A 22,662-nucleotide genomic window follows, 5' to 3' on the forward strand; every position below is an offset into this window, starting at 1 on the left:
TCATCTCAAAAAAAAAAAAACAAAATGGTAAAAACTGATCCAACCTAAAATGCATAATTCAATGGCAACAGTATACAAAGTACACAAAGATACACCTAGATTGAAAATATCAGTGGGGTCTGGGGGGTGCCTACAACTAAATTCATCAGCAAAATGAGGGTAATTAGAGCTCATTTCTCTCTGTTTGGAGGGAGTGACCATAATTTAGATTTAAGTGACAAGAAAGGAAATACAATATTTTTAAAGGAGTAAATATGGAAAGACTTAACCCTTTCTCTCACAGACTCTTCATTCTCTCACTCTACAAGGCATTCCTGCATATTACTAAATTAGACATAAAATGTCACATATTAGCCAAAGCTTTTACTTATATTTTCTTGAAAATTAAGTCAACAAAAATTTGATCACACCACTGCATTCCAGCCTGAGTAACATAATAAGATCCTGTCTCACACATACACACACACACACACACTCTTCCAATTATTTACCTAAATTATTAAATATTCTCAGCTATAACTTTCTTATTTGGGAGTAAATTCCTTTTCTACAATCCAATAATCCCTAAATTTATTTCCTCATACAATTAAAAGATAAACTATTTAAGATAGAGTGCTACTTTATTTGACCGTTTAATGCCAATATATAAAGAAAATAAAAATACCCAAGCTTGTTACTCAATTAAAACATATTAATTTCATTAATCACATTTAAAAATCTTAGTTTGCTTCCTTGAGGAACTGCCAACTACTGAAGTTCATGAGCTTCTACACTAGTGTATGGCATATCAAATCCTAATATGGGGGAATGGACGGAGAAGATGAACATGTGAATGAGCTGGGGAAAGAAAATATTGGTACCAACTCAAACAATCACTGCTTTATGAAGAAAAAAGACAAAGCAAACTCTAGGTCTCTGATTAAAAACACTGCCTTCCTAAAAACTATTTTAGTCAGAAACTGCTGGTGATAAGATTGGATTGGATAAATTTATTAACAGAGTCAGTATATAATAGATTTTATGAATTGTCAAAAGGTCTTTAGCACTTACCAGCCTGTTCAGCTGCGAATGTGAATTACAAAAGACAACCTTTAGTTAGCTCTAACAATCCTGCTGGATTTGGGTTTCTTTTAGTATTATGTTATTCTACTTTTGCTTCTGAAATGAACTACTAATCAGACAAATCTGTAACCCTAGGAAGTCAGTGTCTGTTTCTTTCTCCTTCATTCTCTACATACATACACAGACACACCTACCATTCAGATAGATAGATAGATAGATAGATAGATAGATAGATAGATAGATAGATAGATTCATTTCATTTTGAACCTTCAAAGAATAACCCTTGTAAAGTATGTGATTCTCTCTCTAACCTATATAACCAAGTCCAGAACTATATTTTCTGAAACCTGTCATGACGTTTTCTATAGCAATGACAAGAAGCAGATGGAAGAGTTAGCGTATTGTCTTTCCTCCCCAAAGAAATAGATCAAGAAAGCAAAAGAATCGCCCATTTTTATAGAAATGAAGGCCCCTATTAGTACAGTTATACAGAATAACATCATTTTCATTTAGGAATTTTCCATCTTTCAGGACACAAAAGCATTGTTTTTAACATATTATGGGGAGAAATTTAATGACAGATACAAAAATCTTAAACTATGAAAAATATGTCCATATTATCTTCATTAATGGAAAACCAAGCAGATACATAAAAAGATACTTCTCAGGTTGGCAAGCATGTCTACTACCTAAATCTTATTAAATGTATATGTATATAAGTCAATGGATAAGGAAATTTTAAATTAGAAAATAAAATCTGAATCAGATTCAAATTAACATCTTCTTTTTACCTATTCCTTTTGGCAGTACTTACAAAATCTGTAGTAACAAACTATCACTTCATTATCTTCCCACAAGATACTGGTTTTCTCTTAACACTTCACAATGCTTCTGAGATAGCATATCTAATATAACACCCTCTACTTCTCTCCAGCATTTGACAAGACAAAGAAAAGGCAGAGAGTAGACAATGACGGTGTTACAAGCGTAAGAACCCAACTCTCATGAACATTCAAATTAACTATATATCTCAAATCATTCTATTTCCCATGTAGCCATCAGATATGATCTAAGTTACCGTTTCCCTTTAAAGGAACTAATACACTACAGGGTCATTCATTCAGCGTTAACCAATGGCAATCATTAATTAATGGTAGGGGGAGTAGTCCCATTTAAATTAAAATATAACTAAAAGCGTAGAAATGTAAAGACCCAGGGTGGTTGTTTTAATGACTTTTCTTTAATCAAGTAAAGCTGAGTAATCAAATGGGTTTTTTGAAGAAGACTATTTCTATTTTTGATCCAAATGGGAGCCCTCAAAGAGAAACTAAAATAAGTTTTTAATTCACCTAACTATTCAATATCAATTTTCCTTGATTTGTGTAACAATATAGTTTAAACTTTCTTCAGTGAAATTATTAAAATGAAGATGTAGATGACTAGCTTACCTCCTTTGTAATAATACTTAGAACATGCGTATAGTGACGTACATGCAAAAACATGTACGATTTTCAGGGTTGTATCAAAAATTAAATATAGAGAGAAGAAAGTTCATATATTTCATTCCAACTACATCCATTCACAAGGCTATCTCCCAACAGGTTTAGTCAAGTCATTCTCCATGTTAGTGTAGTTGGTACAAGCATTCAGAGGGCAGGAATCAGGCCCACATAATGTGCTTTTTAATGGCCCTGGCACAGTTTGATGCTTATTAAATCCTAGTTGAAAGACATTTGACAATACAATTGCTGAAAAATTCAATGTTCCCTTGCATGCGAAATCTTGTGCCTTGTACCTTATGATTTCAGCAGTGCCATGTGTGCTGCGATAGTTAAGGGCCTGTCAATGTTTCCATTATAAACTCTGGTTTTCAGAGGTTTCTATCTTGGCCTATAAAAATAGACTCCGGTCTGTAACTTGGCATAAAAAGTACTGGTATCAGCCCAAGAGAACATTTTTTGTTCCAAAGATTAAAATAAAAATCTGTTTAGTAGTTTTAAGTTAACAGAGTGCAAAAAAAAAAAAAAGAAAAGTTGGGGGGTGGGGAGGAGGGAGAATGTTTTTTTAAAAACACACGCATAAAAAAACCAATCCTCTATCTCTCACTACTACTTCATTTTAAACTTTCAAATGATTAACACAAAAAACAAACCAATGATATTGCATAAATGAAAAACCTAAAAGGAGTTTTAATTAAAAACATTACGGCAATTACCAAAAAAATCATAAATTTTTAACTACATAAATAGTATCTCAATAATCCCCCCATTTAAAGATTGTACAAGTACCCACTGACAGTAAACTAAAACTATTTCAAAGATGTCTTTTCAGATATGTAAAAATTATCTTTTAATGAATCACTAAATGAAGATTTACTACAGATTAGGAGACAATCTTCAATTCTATTTTCAACGAATGCATCAAGAAGTTTCTCAAACATACTATAACGAATATAAGAAGCACTGAAGTAGTCTTTACAAACTGTTGAAAGATATTAGTCAAAGTTTTGTGGATGTTTTAAGCTTAATACAGATCTGTTTCTTTCAAAAATATAATGGTTACATAAAGCTGCTGCATAGTCACAAAAGCACATCTTTTACAACAACTTTCATCTGTTAAAGAGGATATATATTAGTATAATCTACAAAGAAGGTGATTTGGAAATAGCCATCAAAATTAGAAGTACATTTTAAAATTATTTCTTATTGTGGTAAAATACACAACATAATATTTACCAACTTAACCATTTAAGTGTACAATTTAATGTTACTAAATACATTCATAATGTTGCTCAACCATTTTTATCATCCATCTCCATAACTTCTCATCATGTAAAACCAAATCTCTTGTTAACAAGAAAACTAAAACTCTGTAAAAATTGTAAAGGGTTTATTCTGAGCCAAAATAAGGGACTATGACCTGGGGAACAGTCTCAAGAGGTTCTGACAAAGTATGCCTGCAGTGGCTGGGTTACGGTTTGGTTTTATGCATGTTAGGGAGATAGGAATTACAGGCAAAGACATAAATCAATACATGGAAGGTATACACTGATTTAGCCCAAAAAGACAGAGCATCTTAAAGGGAGGGAGGGGAGCTTTAAGTTACAGAATGGTTTCAGGGATTTTTTAGGTGGCAACTGGTTGAGAGAGTTAAGCTTTGTCTGAAGACTTGAAGTCATAGAAAGAAATGTTTGAGTTAAGATAAGGCAGATTATGGCCAAAGTTTTGTTATACAGAGGGGGTCTCAGAGTTAGCAGCCTTCGAAGAAAATATATGATAAATGTCTACAGACCTTGAAGGCGTCAGACTGTTAGTTAATCTCTCCTAGATTTGGGAAAGGCCTAGAAATGGAAGGCCTGACTATAGTAATGGAGTTTTCCCTAAAAAAAGATGGCTTTGCAGAGCCATTTCAATCTGATGGCCTTATGGCAGCCTTTTCAAAATATGTCAACGAAATACACTTTTAGATAAAATATTTTTATTTCCCTCAGGGCCCACTATCTGTCATTTGACGCTATACCAGAGTCAGCTTGGAAAGTAAGCCACATTACACTGGGTTAATAAAAACGTAATGAGATGTTATCGTTGGTAGGATGTGGCTTAAGCACCGCCTAGTACGGCCTTGGGTCTTGGTTATAATTTGTATCTTATTGCCATAAAGAGTCTGTTTTGATAGTCTTATGATCTTTACTTTAACCTAAACTCCATAAGGGAGGAGGTATAACAAGGCATTACCAGCCTCCCTTCCAATCATGGCTGAGAATTCAGTTCTTCTGGTTCCTCTGAGACCAGTTTTTCTTGGCCAAGAGGGGGTCTGTCCAGTCAGTTGGAGGGCTCAGGGTTTTAGTTTTGGTTTATGCTCTGCACGCATTAAATATACTTCCCACTCCTCCTCTCCCGACTCCTGGCAATCACCACTCTACTTTCTGTCTCTATGATCTTGACTACTCTAATTATCACTTATAAGTGGAATAATATAGAATTTGTCTTTTTCTGACTGGCTTATTTCACTGAACATAATGTTATCAAGGTTTACACATGTTGCAGCGTATCTGGTTTCTTTCCTTTATAAGCCTGAATAATATTCCATTGTATGTATATGCCACATTTTGTTTATCCATTCAGCTATTGATAAACACTTGGTTTGCTTCTGTAAACCCAAAAGTATCTGAGACAAGTCTCATTTAACTTAGAAGTTTATTTTGCCAAGGCTAAGGATATGCCTGTGACACAGCCTCAGGAGGTCCTGACCATATGTGTCCAAGGTGGTCAGGCTTGCAGCTCAGCTATATACATTTTAGGAAGACAAAACACATCAATCAATGCATGTAAGACGTACAATAGTTCAGTCAGGAAAGGCAGAACAACTCAAAAACTCAAAGTGGAGGCTTCCAGCTCATAGGTAGTTAGAGTAGGTAGTTAGGCAGATATGGACAGGGCAGGAGAGCACCCCCTCACACACACACCCATCTCCTTTTGCCCCCAGGACTGTCAGGCGACCATGAGGTGATGGTCTGGTGATTGTTACACTGTCTCTCTAAAATGGTAAGTGGTCACAGCCAGCACCAGGAAAAGACAGTCTCCTAAGAGAAAACGCTCGGAGCTGGTGTTATCCACTTCTCAGTAAGATCTCAAACAGACCCACTAAGAGGCAAAATGGCCACTTATACAACCTTCCACTGGGAACGCTTGACAGGTAAGGGAAAAACTCCTCAAGTGAACATGTGCACAACTTCAGCAAACCCCAGAACCATAACAATGTATAAAACCCCAAGTCAAGGGATGAACAGGGCACTTGGATCTTGCAAGTCACCGGCTTGGCCCTTCCAAGTGTACTGTTTCCTTTCACTCCTGCTCTAAAACTTTTTAACAAATTCTCACTCCTGTTCTAAAACTTGCCTCAGTCTCTCCCTCTGCCTTAAACCAACTACAGCCCCTCAGCAAAACTCTTTCCTCCAAGGAGGCAAGAATCAAGTTGTTACAGACCCATATAGATTCACCACTGCTAACAGATGGATTCAAAGATTTTCCAACTGGCAACTTGTCAAAAGAGTTTACCTAAAGACCAGAAACCCAGTCAGGCATGGTGGCTCATGTCTGTAATCCCAGCATCTTGGGAGGCTAAGGCAGGCGGATCACTTGAGGCCAGGAGTTCAAGACCAGCCTGGCCAACATGGCAAAATCCCGTCTCTACTGAAAATATAAAAAGCTGGAGTAAGGCTGGATCATGGTGGATCACACTTGCAATCCCAGTACTCTGGAAGGCTGAGGCAGGTAATTACACTTGAGGTAATAAGTTCAACACCAGCCTGGCCAACATGGTGAAATCCTATCTCTACTAAAAACACAAAAAATTAGCCAGGCATGGTGGTGTGTGCCTGTAATCCCAGCTACTCAGGAGGCTGAGGCACGAGAATCGTGTGAACCCCAGAGGCAGAGGCTGCAATAAGCCGAGATCGCACCACTGCAATCCAGCCTGGGTGCTCAAAAAATAAAAATAATAAAAATAAAAAATTAACACCTGAAATTCCATATAAGGGAGTGTCCATATAAGGGGTTGTAGAGACCATGGTTCTTCCTATGCAGATAAAGCCTCCAGGTAGCAGGCTTCAGAAATAATAGATTGTAAACATTTCTTATGAGACTTAAAATGATGAAAGACTCAGTTAATTCTCTCCAGGATGAGAGAAAAGAGCTAGAAAGGGAAAGGCATTCTCTACAGAATGTAGATTTTGCCTGTAAGAGACAGTTTTACAGGGCCATTTTTAATAAGTCAAAGGAATATATTTTGGGGCAAAATACTTCAATTTCTTCCAGGGCCTGCTATCTGTCATGTGATGCTTTACTTTAGTCAGGCTGTAATTTGATATCTTATTGCTACAAAAAGTCATAAGATCTCTGTTTTAATGTTAATGCTGGTCAGTTGTGCCTGAATTCCAAAGAGAGAGTATAATAGGGAATGCCTGATTGCCCCTTCCCCATCATGTCCTGAACTGTGGAATGCCTTTGGCTGACAGGATGGGTTCATTCAGACAATTAAGAAGGTTAAAATTTTATTTTTAGTTTACACTTCCATATTTCAGCTATTGTGAATAATGCTGGTATGAACATGGGTGTACAAATTATCCCTTTAAGACCCTGTTTTCAAACATTTTGGGGATACACCCAGGAAGTGGCATCACTGCATCATATGGAAATTCTATTTTCAATATTTATAAGGAGCCACCATACTGCTTCCCACTGTGACTGTACCATTTTACCTTCCCACCAACAGTGCACAAGGGTTCCAATTTTTTCCATGTCCTCACCAAAACATATTGTTTGATGTTGATAGTAGCCATCCTAATGGGTGTAAGGTAGTATTTCACTATAGTCTTGATTTGGATTTTCCTAATCATCAGTGATGCTGAGCATCTTTTGGTGTACCTATTTCCATTTGTATATTTTCTTTGAAGAATTGTTTTTCCAAGTCACCCACTTTCAAATCAAGCTGTTTTTGTTGTTGTTGAGTTGCAGGAATTCTCCATATATGCTTTATGTAACCCTTTTCAGATATATAATTTGCAAATACTTTCTCCATTCGGTGGTTGTCTTTTCACCCTATTGACAGTGTCTTTTAATTAACAAAGTTTAAAAATTTTCATGTAGTCCTCTATGTTGTTTGTGCCTTTGATGTCATACCCAATAAATAACTGCCGAATAAATCACTGTCAAAAAGCTTTTTCCTTATTTTCTTCTAAGACTTTTATAGTTTTGGGTCTTACATTTATGTCTTTGATCCATTTTGAGTTAATTTTTGTATATGGTGTTGGTTAAGGGTTTAACTTCATTTTTTACATGTGGATATCCTGTTTTCCCAGCAGCATTTCTTGAAAAGACTATCCTTTCTCCATTGAACAGTCCTGTACTCTTGTTAAAAATCACTTGACTGGCTGGGCACAGTGGCTCACACCTGTAATCCCAGCACTCTGGGAGGCCAAGGCGGGCAGATCACGAGGTCAAGAGATCGAGACCATCCTGCCCAACATGGTGAAACCCCGTCTCTACTAAAAATACAAAAATTAGCCAGGCATGATGGTGGGCACCTGTAATCACAGCAACTGGGGAGGCTAGGGCAGGAGAATCGCTTGAACCCGGGAGGCGGAGGCTGCAGTGAGCCAAGATTGTGCCACTGCACACCAGCCTGGTGAGAGAGTGAGGCTCCATCTCAAAAAAAAAAAACAAAACAATTAAAAAAGAAAACAATCATTTGACCATATACATGAGGTTTTATTTCTGGGCTCTCCTATTTCATCGGTCTGTATGTCTTCCTTATGCTAGTACAACACTGTTTTGATTACTGTAGCTCTGTAGTAAGTTTTAAAATCACGAAAGGTGAGTCTTCAAGCTTTGTTCTTCTGTTTCAAGACTGTATTGTATTTACTATTTGAGGTCCCTTCTGATTCCATATGAATTTAAGGATATGCTTTTCTATTTCTTCAAAAAAAAAAAGTCACTGGGATTTTGACAGGGATGCACTGAATCTGTAGATTGCTTTGGGTAGTACTGATATCCTAACAACAGTAAGTCTTCTAAGCCATGAACATGCAATGTGTTTCCACTTATTTATGTCTTTAATTTATTTAATTAAAGACATTATTTAATTTATTTCAATAATGTAAAAACATAACCATAATGGTTTTCATTTTATAAGCCTTTCACTTCCTTGGTTAATTCCTAAGTTTTTTTTTTTTTTGGATGCTATTGTAAATGAAATTCCTTTCGTAAGGTCCTTTTCAGACTCTTTATTATTAAGTGTATGAAAATGCAATTGCTTTTTGTGTGCTGGCATTGTATTCTGCTACTTTGCTGAATTCAGTCACTAGGTTTAACACATTTTGGGGGAATCTTTAGGGTTTTTTACATGTAAGATTACATATAATCTGTGAACAGAGATAATTTTACACTTCCTTTTTAATTTGGATGGCTTTTATTTCTTTTTCTTGTCTAACTGCTATGGTTAGAACATCCATTACTATATTGAACAGAAGTAGCAAAAACTGATATCCTTCCATTGTTCCTGGTCTTAAAGAAGAAGTTTTCAGTCTTTCACCATTGAGTATGTTATTCACTCCAAGTCTTTCACTTATAGTAAGTCCTTTCACATTCCAGGACCACAGTGAATGACTGAAATCATGGATAAAACCAAACCCTACACACACTATGGTTTTTCCTATATGTACACACCTATTATAAAGTTTAATTTCTAAATTAGGCAAGGTCAGAGACTACAAACAAAAATTAACAATCAAATACATCAATTATGGCCAAGGGTGGTAGCTCATGCCTGTAATCCTAGCACTCTGGGAGGCCAAAGTGGCCAGATTGCTTGAGTTCAGGAGTTAAAGAGGAGACTGGGCAACAAGGTGAAACTCCATCTCTATAAGTATTTTTTTTTTAATTAGCTGGGCATTGTGGTGCACACTTGTAGTCCCAGCTACTTGGGAGGCTCAGGCAGGGAAGATCGCTTGACCCTGAGAGGCAGAGGTTGCAGTGAGCTGAGACTGCATCACTGCACTCCAGCCTGGGCAACAGAGCAAGGCTTTGTCTCAAATAACATAAAATAAAATACAAAAATTATAAAAACATATTAGAATAAGATACGTGAATGTGGTTATCTTTCTCATTCTCTCTCTCAAAAAAAAAAATTTTGTTTTAATGTTTTATAGAGCCAGGGTCTGGCTATGTTGCCCAGGCTGGTCTCAAACTTGTAGCCTCAAGTGATGCTCCCATCTTGGCCTCCAAAAGCACTGGGATTAAAAGTACTACACCCAGCCAAAATATCTTATCATATATAATATTTGCATATTGCAGTTAAACAAGGGTAACTTAAATTGTAGAAAACAAAACCACAAATGAGAAACTACTATATAAATTTTATTAGGTTGAAGTAGTTTCCATCTGTTCTTAGTTTGTTGAGAGTTTTTATTAAGAAACATTGTTGAATTTTGTCAAGTGCTTTTTCTGCATCTATTGAGATGATCATGTGTTTTTTTCCTTCATTCTGTTATTGTGGTGCATTACTTTGATCAATTTCCCTATCGTGAGTCATCCTTGCATTCCAGGAACAAATCCCACTTGGTGATGGTATATAATCCTATTAACATACAGCTGCATTTGGTTTGTTATTATTTTGTTGAGGGTTTTTATATCAATGTTCATATATATATGCATTTAGAACTTGAACTGGTATTATTAAGAACTTTTTTCCTGAACATACTTGCACATATGTGAAATTATATATGTGTACTAGAATATTATGCATAGAATTTTTTAACACAGAAAAACACTGAAACCAACCTAACATATCAACTGGGGACTTGTGAAATAAATTATATTGTAGATACATATGGCACAGTTACTATATAGCTATAAGAAAGGAAAGGAAAGGAAAGGAAAAGGAAAAGGAAAGGGCAAAAGAAAAGTAAGGAGAGAGAGAGAGAAGTACTGATAAAGAAAGACTTAGCTGTATTTGCCTCTACATGCATAAAACATTTCTAGAAAGACACAAACAATAGAGATTAATGATCTCCCATGAATTCAATGTAAACATTAAAATTTGGGGTGGCATTCCTAATCAAAGTCTTAGTATCAAATATTATAACCAAAACAATATTAGAAAGGAAAAGGCTAAGAGTCGTGGCTCACACCTGTAATCCCAGCACCATGGGAGGCCAAGGTGGGAGGACTGCTTGAGGCCAGGAGTTCGAGACCAGCCTGGGTAACATGGTGAGACTGTGTCTCTACACAAACAACAAAAATAAAAATTAGCCAGGTGTGGTGGTGTGCACCTGTAATCCCAGCTACTTGGGAAGCAAAGGTGGGAGGACTGATTGAGCCCAGGAGGTTGAGGCTGCAGTGAGCCATGCTTGCACCACTGCTTTCCAGCGTGGGTGACAAAGCAAGACCCCATCTCAAAAAACAAAACAAAAACAAAAAAACAAAAAAAATAACTCTATATTTCTATAATTATTTAAAGCAATAAAATTAGGTATTATGCCCATATTCAGTCCTGTGGTTATCAAATTTTGGTACACAACAGAATCACCTGGAGTTCTTATAGTAACAGATTCCTGAAGTCTACCCTCAGAATTTCTGATTCAATAGAGCTTAAGTGGGGCCTGAAAAGTTGCTTTTTTTTTAAAGACAGAGTCTTGCTCTGTCTCCAGGCTGGAGTGCAGTGGCGTGATCTCAGCTCACTGCAACCTCTGCCTCCCGGGTTCAAGCAATTCTCCTGCCTCAGCCTCCTGAGTAGCTGGAACTTCAGGCGCTCACCACCACACCCAGCTAATTTTTGTATTTTTTTAATAGAGATGGGGTTTCGTCATGTTGGCCAAGATGGTCTCAATCTCTTGACCTCGTGATCCGCCTGCCTCAGCTTCCCAAAGTGTTGGGATTACAGACGTGAGCCCCCGCGCCCAGCCCAGAAAATTGGCTTTTCTTAAAACTCCCCAGGTAATGCTGAAGGACTGAACTGGGGGCCACACTTTGAGAACTGTTCTAGACAAATGACTACTGTTCTAGACAAATGACTATCTATTCAAAATTGTACATGAAAACCCACCTATCACAGTATTATAAGTATAATTTGATTATCAATAATATTTAGATAAGAATGCACGTTTACTTAAAACTTAAGAACTCGGCCGGGCGCAGTGGCTCACTCCTGTAATCCCAGCACTTTGGGAGGCCAAAGTGGGCAGATCACGAGGTCAGGTGTTTGAGACCAGCCTGACCAACATGGTGAAACCCATCTCTACTATATAGAAAATTTGGCCCCAATATACAAAAATTGGTCAGGTGTAGTGGCGCATGTGTGTTATCCCAGCTACTCAGGAGACTGAGACAGGAGAATCTCTTGAACCCGGGAGGTGGAGGTTACAGTGAGCAGAGATCACACCACTGCACTACAGCCTGGGTGACACAGTGAGTCTCTGTCTGGGGAGAAAAAAAAAACACCTTAAGAACTCTGCATGATGGGTGTGGAAGATAATTTAGATTATTCCAAACATGGTGAAATAAAGAAGGAGGAAAGATAAGGAACATAATATCATTTTCTTTTCAAATGTAGCCTCCTATCTCCTATTTCTGCCACTAGATGGAAACCAGTACAACACATAGCTACCAAACTGCTAATATGTTTAGATACAGTAAACTAAACTGAGGTGAAAACTACATCACGTGGCATTAATTACAAAGGGACAAATCGCTGTGGGTCCCTATACTGACATTAACTGGAGAATGAGCGTATTTATTTTACAGTTAATTGTATATGTCATTAGCTCTTGGCCTATAAATAACATCAACTTCAATCAGAGCTGTTATGGATCAATTTTTTAAAATAATAAATAAATAAAAAGCTGTAACTATGTTTCTTTATTTTTTAAAAAAAGCATTATTATGACACCAAAAAAATCATACATTGAAACCCTAACCCCCAGTAACCTCAGAGTGCGACTTTATTTGGAGATAGGGCCTTTACAGCAAAAACCAAATTAAATTGTCATTAAGGTGGAACATAATCCAATACAACTTATTCCCTTACAAAATGTGGGAGATTTGGACATATACAAAGGGATGACAATGTGAAGACACAAGGAGAAGACTGCCACTTACAAACCAAACAAAGAGATCTGGAATAGGTTCTCCTTCACAGACCTCAAAAGCAATCAACATTTGCTGACACCTGATCTCAGACTTACAGCTTCCAAAACTGTGAGAGGATTAGTTCTGCTGTTTAAGCCACTAAGTTCGTGGTACTGTGTTATGACAGCAAACCAATACAGAACCTTTCTTATTTACTTTTCTTTTTCCATTTCAAAGGTGGAATGACTACAAGCAACATACAGCATCAAGTCCTGAGACAACAAAAATGAGTAACATTTGTCTTCAAGGTGCTTACAGTCCAATGACTTACTATATAAGAAAACATGAATATTCATTAGCCTCTAATAAGATTTTGGTGTTTTTTTTCAATGTTCACTGACACATAATTCAATGGGTCACCAACAAAAATAAGAGACACAAACACTGAATCCTACTTTATTCCTATTGCCACTATTCGAATTACAGCACTCATTATTTGCTTCCTACTCCTTAGCACAAACCTTCTAAACTGGTTTATCTCCCCAAACCATCATGCACATTGCTGACAGCACCCTTCTTGTCACTCTTCCCTTTATGCAATTTACCTGATTGAAATATTTCAATAAATACCTTAAAGGAACTAGCTTTTTCCCAACTCAAAGTATAGATGTACATAACCTCAAACAAATTACTTCAACACTGATGCAGTTTGTAAACAGCAAACTGAAATGTCTTTAAAAGAATTAGCAATTACTTATAATCAACAAAAAGAAGAGCAACAATATCATAAATTATTAAATATACATGAGCATAACCATACCCTCTTATATAATTCCTTACTAAGTCCAGCACAGAAAGAATGATCTCAAATTTTAAAGCAGTGAGGGATTGATAGTTATTCTTGATCTGTAGCTGCCTCATTAAAAAAACCCATAGCTATCATGGAAACCCTATCATAGAAATCCTATCTAAGATTTCAAAATTTATATGTCAACTACTTACAGCGTGCTTATATTTTGCACAACTTAATTTTATATAAATGTGCACTGGACTTATAGACATGGCCTCAATTACAAATGAAAAATTTTAACTTTGAACTTCTTACCATGTTATTATCAAGTCTCTCGATTACTGAATTAACACTGTTACATATACAGTTTCCCATTTATCTTTATAAAAACTAATAGCCAGGCATGCTGGCTCAGGCTTGTAATCCCAGCACTTTGGGAGGCTGAGGTGGGTGGACTGCCTGAGGTCAGGAGTTTGAAACCAGCCTGGGCAACACTTAGTATCTCTACTAAAATACAAAAAAAAATATTAGGCGGGCACGGCGGCGTGCTCCTGTACTCCCAGCTACTCAGGAGACTGAAACTCCCGAGTCTCCCAAGGGGAATCGTTTGAACCTGGGAGGCGGAGGTTGCAGTGAGCCCGTCTGAACCTGGGAGGCGGAAGTTGCAGTGAGCCACGATGGCGCCACTGCACTCCAGTCTGGGTGACACAGCAAGGTTCCATCTCAAAAAAAAAAAAAGAAAAAGAGAAAGAAAAAGAAATCCAACCAGTCTGCTGATACTCCTCTATTACATTCCAAGTAAATAAATTTCACATCTTCAAATATTACTAGTGTGCAAAATAATATTTCTTGGTCCCTTTATACATAACATTCTAGTGTCACAATTTTGGTTAAGTCTCAGACAGAACATCTCTTATTAGTCCTACAATTAAATGATTCAGCAACCAGCCACACTATCTTTGCCTTTTAACAGTTCCAATCAGTAGCAGATCTAGGTGTAATCAACAGCAGCAGGGGGCTTTAGGAAGCAAAACAAAACAAAAACAGTAGGAATCTTTACTAGAATACAGTAATTGATACAAGGGAACACCGTAGGCTATTTTAATACAAGTTAACCTAAGATATTAGAATCTGACTTTATAATGAGAAGTGAAATATGCAGGACAACTTTATAATATCTAAAAAAAACAAATATCAAATATTTAATAAGGTTAAAATGAAAAGGGACTGTTTCAAAATGAATCTTCTCGGTCTCGGAAGGGTGATTACTTCTGTCTTGGTTATTTAGCACCCATTTAGAAGACAAATTAAAGCCCTCCTTACCTCCTACTGTTACTATACCTAACCAATTTCATCATCATATACTTATAAAAATTAAAGCGTCTCAGAGAATAACTAGCAATGCTTTTACTTCTCCTAAGAAACATTTAAAATTTCACCAGCAACATCCAGACAGTCTTAAAATGTAGTTTAGCAGAATGTTCCCACTTCTTTCTTTTTCCTATTTTTGATTTCCTCACCTAGAGTGTACAGATGATAGTGAAGTGCTATATGTGGTGCCACTTAATAGCATGCAGGTAGCACGGTGATTTATTTAGATGAAAAATCAAAAGCCAATGGTAGTATGATGTGATGACTACGAATTCTAACTACACAAAAATTCACAAATGGAAATGTTACCATAGTAACATCCTGATCACACTGCACATGAGGATAGTTGATTTCATGATATAATTCTATGTTTATTGCAGTATGTGCAATGAGACATCTATGAAACCTCAATTCTACTTCCTCACTCATCTCAGAGTAAGATGTAAGGAATTTGGCTGACAAGTTTACAATCTTGTCTGATTTTTCTTTTACTTCTTTTAAATTTTACAAAACAATGATAAAACTGTAAGTTGGCTAAGCTCTAAAACATACAGTACTCTGTGTCAGCCATATTCTAATCAAGGTTGTTGAAATTTCATATAGCAGGCCGGGCATGGTAGCTCACACCTGTAATCCCAACAATTTGGGAGGCCGAAGTGGGCGGATCATGAGATCAGGAGATCGACACCATCCAAGGCTAACATGGTGAAACCCCGTCTCCACTAAAAATGCAAAAAATTAGCCGGACGTGGTGGCGCATGCCTGTAGTCCCAGCTACTGAGGAGGCTGAGGCAGGAGAACCACTTGAACCCAGGAGGCAGAGGTTGCAGTGAGCCAAGATCATGCCACTGCACTCCAGCATGAGCAACAAAGCAAGACTCGGTGTCAAAAAAAAAAAAAATTCACATAGCAGTAGAAAACAAGCATACCTGATGGCAATCACTTCTCTCTGAAAATACTTCCAAAGTTATTCAGCAACTATCTCACAGTGTTTTTATCTCCAGAAAGTTTTGTATTATAAAAGGAAAAATACAGGGCAGGGGGGAAAAACTCTTGTGCATCTTCTACCGAAAAGGAACAGTAAGACAAATGTTAATAAACATACTATCATTATCTGCCAATCAACATTTGTCTTCAAAAAATGCTTTTCATAGTAATGTTTCTAGTCTTTGTAGCTACTATCGAGGGGAGAAAATGCACTAAACATAAACATGGCAGGGAAAAGAGTAGAGAATGTTGTTATTAATTTATTCCTCCATGTAACAACAAGAGTTGCTTTATGATTAAAGCTCTAAACAAGAAAATTATTATTATCACAATAAATAATAATAAAGCCATTCATTCATCTGGGTTAATATAAAAAAGAATTATATGTGTTACTTAAGCTACAAAGCATATAATGAAAATACTTCTGAAGCTCATTGAAGTATAAAAATTCTAAGGTAAGGTTCGTCTAAGGAGGTAGAACTCTCCAAATACCTTTAAATTACCTCATGAAAATTATTTTATACAGTAATAATTTTTTAAACCTTGGTTATTAATTTGAAACTACTTCCAACAATCTTTATTAAATTATCAAGTGGTGGTCAGGCAGAGTGGCTCATGCTTGTAATCCCAGCACTCTGGGAGGCAGAGGTAGGTGGATCACCTGAGGTCAGGAGTTAGAGACCAGCCTGGCCAACATGGTGAAGACCTGTCTCTACTAAATACAAAAAAATATAGCCAAGCATCATGACACATGCCTGTAATCCCAGTTACTTGGAAGGATGAGGCAGCAGAATCGCTTGAACCTGGGAGGCGGAGGTTGCAGTGAGCTAAGATTGCACCATTGCACTGTAGCCTGGGCAATGGAGTGACACTCCATCTCAAAAAAATAAAATAAAATAAATTATCAATTGGCAATTTCTTTTCTGTATCTGATTTGTACTACGGTGGGAGGAGAACTCGTATTTCTTCTATTCAGTGATGTACACTACTACCAATCATAAAACATTTAAAAGTAAAGATATCTAAAAACTAGTCCTTGTTCATTTTAATGAGTTTTCACTAAAATATACGAATAAAAATAGACACATTAACAATTAAGAAAACAAGCCTTTAATATGATTTTATTAAAAGTTGCAAAAGTCATACTATAAATATTCAACAAATATGTAACAAGTTGTATCTTCAGTCACCTATTCAATATAGTGTTTTAATAATGAAAGGGCCAGGTGCAGTGTCTCCACACCTGTAATCCCAGCACTTTGGGAGGCCGAGGCCGTTGGATCACTTGAGGTCAGAAGTTCGAAACCAGCCTGGCCAATGTGGTGAAACCCCATCTCTAGTAAAAATACAAAAATTAGCTGGGTGTGGTAGTGCACGCCTGTAGTCCCAGCTACTCACGAGGCTAAGCAGGAGAACTGCTTGAACCCAGGGGGCAGAGGTTGCACTGAGTCAAGATTGCACCACTGTACTCCAGCCTGGGCAACACAATGAGACTCTGTCTAAAAAAAAAAATAATAATAATAATAATAAAAAATAGCTTCCTACTACCCTTTTGCAAAGTGGATTGTCATGTGAAAGATACAATTAATCCATTTTACTTCACAATCTCTAAAGGTTTTTCTTAGGCTTCCTGTAAAACAATCTAATATGAAGGATGATGACCTCATGAGTATCAAATTGACTAATATTTTGTTTATGTGGATAAATGATACATTGTTATCAAATCAAACCCCTTAAATCATTGAGTCTTTCCCCTTCTATGTGTTTTGGAATTATTACTAAAGTATTTGTTAGGAAAATATTTACTACTATGAATATATGTTAAATGGCTACGGTCAGGGTTAAAAGTGGGCGATTTAAGAATACTGATTTCCCCATTACCTTGCTGATTCCTATCTGCAGTAAAAGTTTACTTTAGGACCCTGATTCCACTGCCTATAATTTCAGTCTGCTACATCGCTCTGAAATACCACTATACTGTTAAAAATGGTCATGTTCATCTGAATTGAAACACACCTGTAAAAGTTAAACAGTATTCAATAAATATTTGAAATTTAAAACCCAGTGTACACACACAAAGTTTAAAAAAAAAAAAAAAGCCCACCACAGAGGGTCTTCTTCTACATCTTTACCCACAGTCAGGGTAAGAAGCACTCTACTCTACAATGCTTACTGCATGGCCACAATTAAAGTTATGGTAAAACAAAATGTCATAAAATAATTTTAAAATTTTTAATCCGATACATTATATGTTTAGTTCTTGGGGCAATCTAACTACTGTGAGTCACAAAATGTTATTTTGCCATAAAGATAAAACACTTACATATCTGTGAACATCACCAAATACCACATAATGCAAAGTGAAGATATCAATAAACTGTCATCACCCTGACTTTTACAATGTGCCTGCAATAAAATGTGACTATAAATTTGTGTCATGTTCACATGAAACTGTCTAAAACCAAAAAAACCAAAAATTGCAATTCTCTTCCCCTTCCATCTATATTTTAAAAATTTATTTGAAAAACTAGTATCTTACAAAACTTTCAATATATAGCTTTAATTAAAAAACAAGTATTAAACACTTAAGAAAACAGTAAATAGCTCTGTGTGTGTGTGTGTGTGTATTTAACTGCACAAACATGCACTCTCTCTAACACACATATATACAGCAGAAGATTTCCTCCCATGGCTACACCATTGCTTTGCAGACAACAAGCTAATTTGGGTTCCTATCATGCATCTGATCGGTCATACAGCAATACAAAACAGAAATAAGTAAAGACGACCATCTGCTTGTTAGCTGAAACTATAAAAGTATATCTTTTTAATAAACAATAAAATTAGTTTGACAGGGCAGAGACCACCTGAATAGAAAATCAAATATTTCATGTTATTTAAGGTGTATGTCTGCTGGCTATTAAAATACTCCTCTTTAATTTATTACAGCAACACACACAATACTCATGTCATCCTCATTTTCTAAATCAATAATCAGCACAGCATGCTTCATTAACAGTGACCAATCACGGATGAGCTGGGGATCTCATTTTACAACATGAGCATTCCTAAGACATAAACCATCTGCTACTTGTAGTAACAGAAAAATCAAATTAATCCATTCTTATCATGCATTCAGATTTTAAAGCAATTAAAGATGCTCTTAGTGTAATCGCAGCCACAGAAGTAGTTCTGTAACGAGGGAAGCAAACTCTTCACTGAACTTTCTGTCATTCTCAATACATTTGAAAACTTTACAAGCTTTCTGCACTCTAGTGGGCCATTGTTCTCTGAACACAGATGTTGAAAACAACAAGCAATTTTTATTAAACATTTAATCTTTGCACATTTGAAAGAGTTTAAATACTGAACAGTGATCAAAACATAAAACATATAAACACAAAAAACAACTGCGTATTAAAATAAGGCATAATGTCTAGTTTAAACTTATAAGAAGAAGAAATTCACAGATGAAGTTTTTCTGATTTCTTAAACTTCTGCCTTTATCCATTTTATTTTCTAACACATATGGTATGTGTTGCTACCCATCTGCAGCACCTGAGCAATGGCATGGGAAACTTTGTTTCTGAGCAGTATACATTTGTAGTTTTATGTAACTTTTTTCCCTTAGGCTATCTCTAATATGTAAAAACTATTACTCAACAACTAACATTTGAATATACAGAACATCAATCCTTCCAGATGATTAACACAAGGACCTATGATCTTAAGAGGGGACAAAAAAAGGTAATAACAATCACCAAAGTATCAAAGAAGTAAGCTTTATAAAGCAAAGGAACTAACATGGCTGGACAAAGCTCCCTCCTGTCAGAGCCCTTATGCTTCAAAATCATAATTCAAGTTGAGAATTCTGGAAACATTTCAAAGGAAAATCAAAACAATTATTAGTTTCTGAATAAATTGTATGAATCATTTTCCTAAATCAAACAGCACACTGAAGGATATATAGGAGTTGACTAGACCAGGTTGAGGGGAAGAACATTCTGGAGGTTGAAGTAAGCAGAAAGGCAAATTATGAAAGAAGACATTCATTCCAAGAGTGATTACTAAAAATGGAACACATGCCTGGCACTATTCTAGGCCCTAGGACATAGTACTAAATAAGACAGTAGCCTCTGATCAAATAGAGCTTAAATACTACTGGTGGGAGATAGAAAATAAACAAATATAAAAACACCAGGTGGTGGTGCTAATAGCTATGATAAAAATCGTAAAAAGTTGATAAGACAAAGAGAGAATGGGGTCTATTTTAGACTGGGTATTCAGGTATCTGAAGAGGTGACATTTAAACAGAGTTGAGTGACAAAAAAGGAGTGTGTCATGGGAGTTTGGATGAAGGTTATTTATTCCAGTGAGAAGAAACAGGTAACACAGAGGCCCAAAGGCAGAACTGAGCTTTAGAATAAATCCAGAGTTGTGGGGCTAGAGAAAGAGTATATCCTAACATGTAACATGAAAATTTTGCATTTCTCAGTGTTTTTGTTTACTATTAATGTTTTAGCCTGAAATCCTGCCTGGGAGACAGAAAATACACTGTCATTATACAAACTCAGTGAAAAATACAAAATTGACTACATGATAGGTGTTGACTCTTTACTAGATTAACAGACAAAAGCACAAATATACTTGGGGCACCATATTTGAAACAAAAGAGAGATGGGTAAGAAAGAGAGGGAATGGTGTCATGTGTCCCTGCTGCTATTTAAGCAACTCTTCATAGTCACTGTAAGGAGGTTATCAGTCAATACACAAAGTCCTTAGCCAAAGCCATAAGAACTGCAATTCTTGTCTTTTAAAATATTCCTTGTAAAATTACAATGAGATTCTATTTTTCACTTATTACACTGGCAAAAATCCAAAAGTCTGGCAACACACATTAGTAGTAAGACTGGGAAAGACCAGCTTTCCCTCCACACGTTGCTGAAAAAAGTGGGAAATGGTACAACACCAAGGGAGGGGGATTGGTACTATTTAACAAAACTACAAATGTATTTTCTCTTGATCCAGAAAATCCAAACTGGAAATTATTCCTACAAGTCTAACAGCACACACATATACATGTACATGTCCCAAATCTCCAAAAGCCACAAGCGATATATCCTAAATTTGACACAAAGTCGTTTGGCAACAACATTTGACTTGAATTGATATAAAGCTATTTATGGTCTTTATTTAACCAACAGTGTGAATAATCACACATTTTCCATCGGAAATAGTAACTTATTTGTTTACTGAGTGCTGCCTCCACTGGAAGTGTTCTGTAATTTTAGAATATGTATCACATTAACAATTCTAAAATCCAGAAAATTATGAATACCAAAACATTTAGTCCCCTTATGGGTTCAGATAAGAGATTGAGGACCTATATAAGCTTATTCATTACAATATTGTTTACAGAAACTAAATGTTGACAACAATCCAAGTATTTACCAACAGGGAACTGGCTGAATTTTCTACGGACAAGTGTTCCTTCCCTCTTTTAAATCCTGTCAACATCTGTTCCCTAAATATTCAGCCTACTATGTCAGTTTAAGTATGTAGTATCTTCTGTTTGTATGGCATGTACTATTTTTACAGTCAACCTTCACCTCATCCATCTCATAAATTAAGGAATACAAGGACATATAAGATTGAATCCCTATACTATAGCAGCATAACATATTTAGTGAGAAAAGACTGCATCAAATAACCTAAAATGTACATAACAGCTTGAGGTCACCGTGAAGAGATTATCAGTCGATACAAAAAGCTGTTAACCAAGCCTATTACTTACCATTTCACTAATCCAGTCTTTTAAAGGAACTGACCCAGAAACATCTTTTGAAAATAATATTTCAAAGAAATTATAACACAACTCACAGTGGAGTAATGTGGGAGACAAGTCAGAGTTCTAATGGCTGCTCATAGCTAATGAAACCAGTGGGGAAGCTCTCCTGGGATGGAGCTGGTACGTGTCCTCAAAGGATAGTAAAATGGCAAAAGCAAACACTACCGTAGGCAGGAAATTTTATCTAAGAGGCTTAGTTTGGACATACTCTGGTTGAAGTGAAGCACAAGGATACAACTTTTCTTTCTTATTATTCTTATGTTATGCACAGGAACATGTTCTAGAAAACCAGTAAAGGTTATTGACGAATAATACATACATTCTTTATTCTCTCCCATCATGAAGCACTTTTCTGCACTTGGGTACTGACTAAAAGCTTTACACAAATGGGATTTGGCCTGTAGGCCATGTAGAATTTGGGTATTAAAAACCACATCTACCTTCTCCCTAAAATCTTTCCATGCTTGTATCACTGGCAGTTTCCTTGTAATTCATAAAGCCCTTCCATTATCTCTTCCTTTCATATATTTAATATGTGTGCTTTTCTTTTTTTTTTGGAGACAGAGTCTTACTCTGTCACCAGGCTAGAGTGCAGTGGCGTGATCTCGGCTCACTGTAACCTCCGCCTCCCAGGTTCAAGCGATTCTCCTGCCTCAGTCTCCTGAGTATCTGGGATTACAGGCACATGCCACCACGCTCAGCTAATTTTTGTATTTTTAGTAAAGACAGGGTTTCACCATGTTGGCCAAAATGGTCTCGATCTCCTGACCTTGTGATCTGCCCTCGTAGGCCTCCCAAAGTGCTGGGATTACAGACGTGAGCCACTGCGCCGGGCCTTGTGCTTTTTTTTCCTAATGCAAGTTGACAATGAATTTATTAACTCTGTAAACCAAAATGTATCTGAGACAAGTCTCAATCAATTTAGAAGTTTATTTTGCCAAAGTTAAGGAACATGACATGTGGCACAGCCTCAAGAGGTC

General features: G+C 36.5%; 1 protein-coding gene across 3 annotated transcripts in view; it reads right to left on the minus strand.

Annotated features, from left to right (window-relative positions):
* TBC1D5 (TBC1 domain family, member 5) overlaps positions 1-22,662 on the minus strand; it is a 582,411-nt gene that overhangs the window by 383,264 nt on the left and 176,485 nt on the right. Inside the window, exon 1 of one of the 3 annotated variants that reach the window (XM_011933725.1) lies at positions 10,892-11,016. The exons of the other annotated variants lie outside the window; for them this stretch is intronic. The gene's annotated coding sequence lies outside the window, so the exon portion shown is untranslated. Of the gene's footprint in view, positions 1-10,891; positions 11,017-22,662 lie in introns of those variants that run through there. 3 annotated transcript variants of the gene reach the window in all.

This window comes from Colobus angolensis, unplaced genomic scaffold, assembly GCF_000951035.1.
Source record: "Colobus angolensis palliatus isolate OR3802 unplaced genomic scaffold, Cang.pa_1.0 Scaffold129, whole genome shotgun sequence".
Lineage (NCBI taxonomy): Eukaryota > Metazoa > Chordata > Mammalia > Primates > Cercopithecidae > Colobus > Colobus angolensis.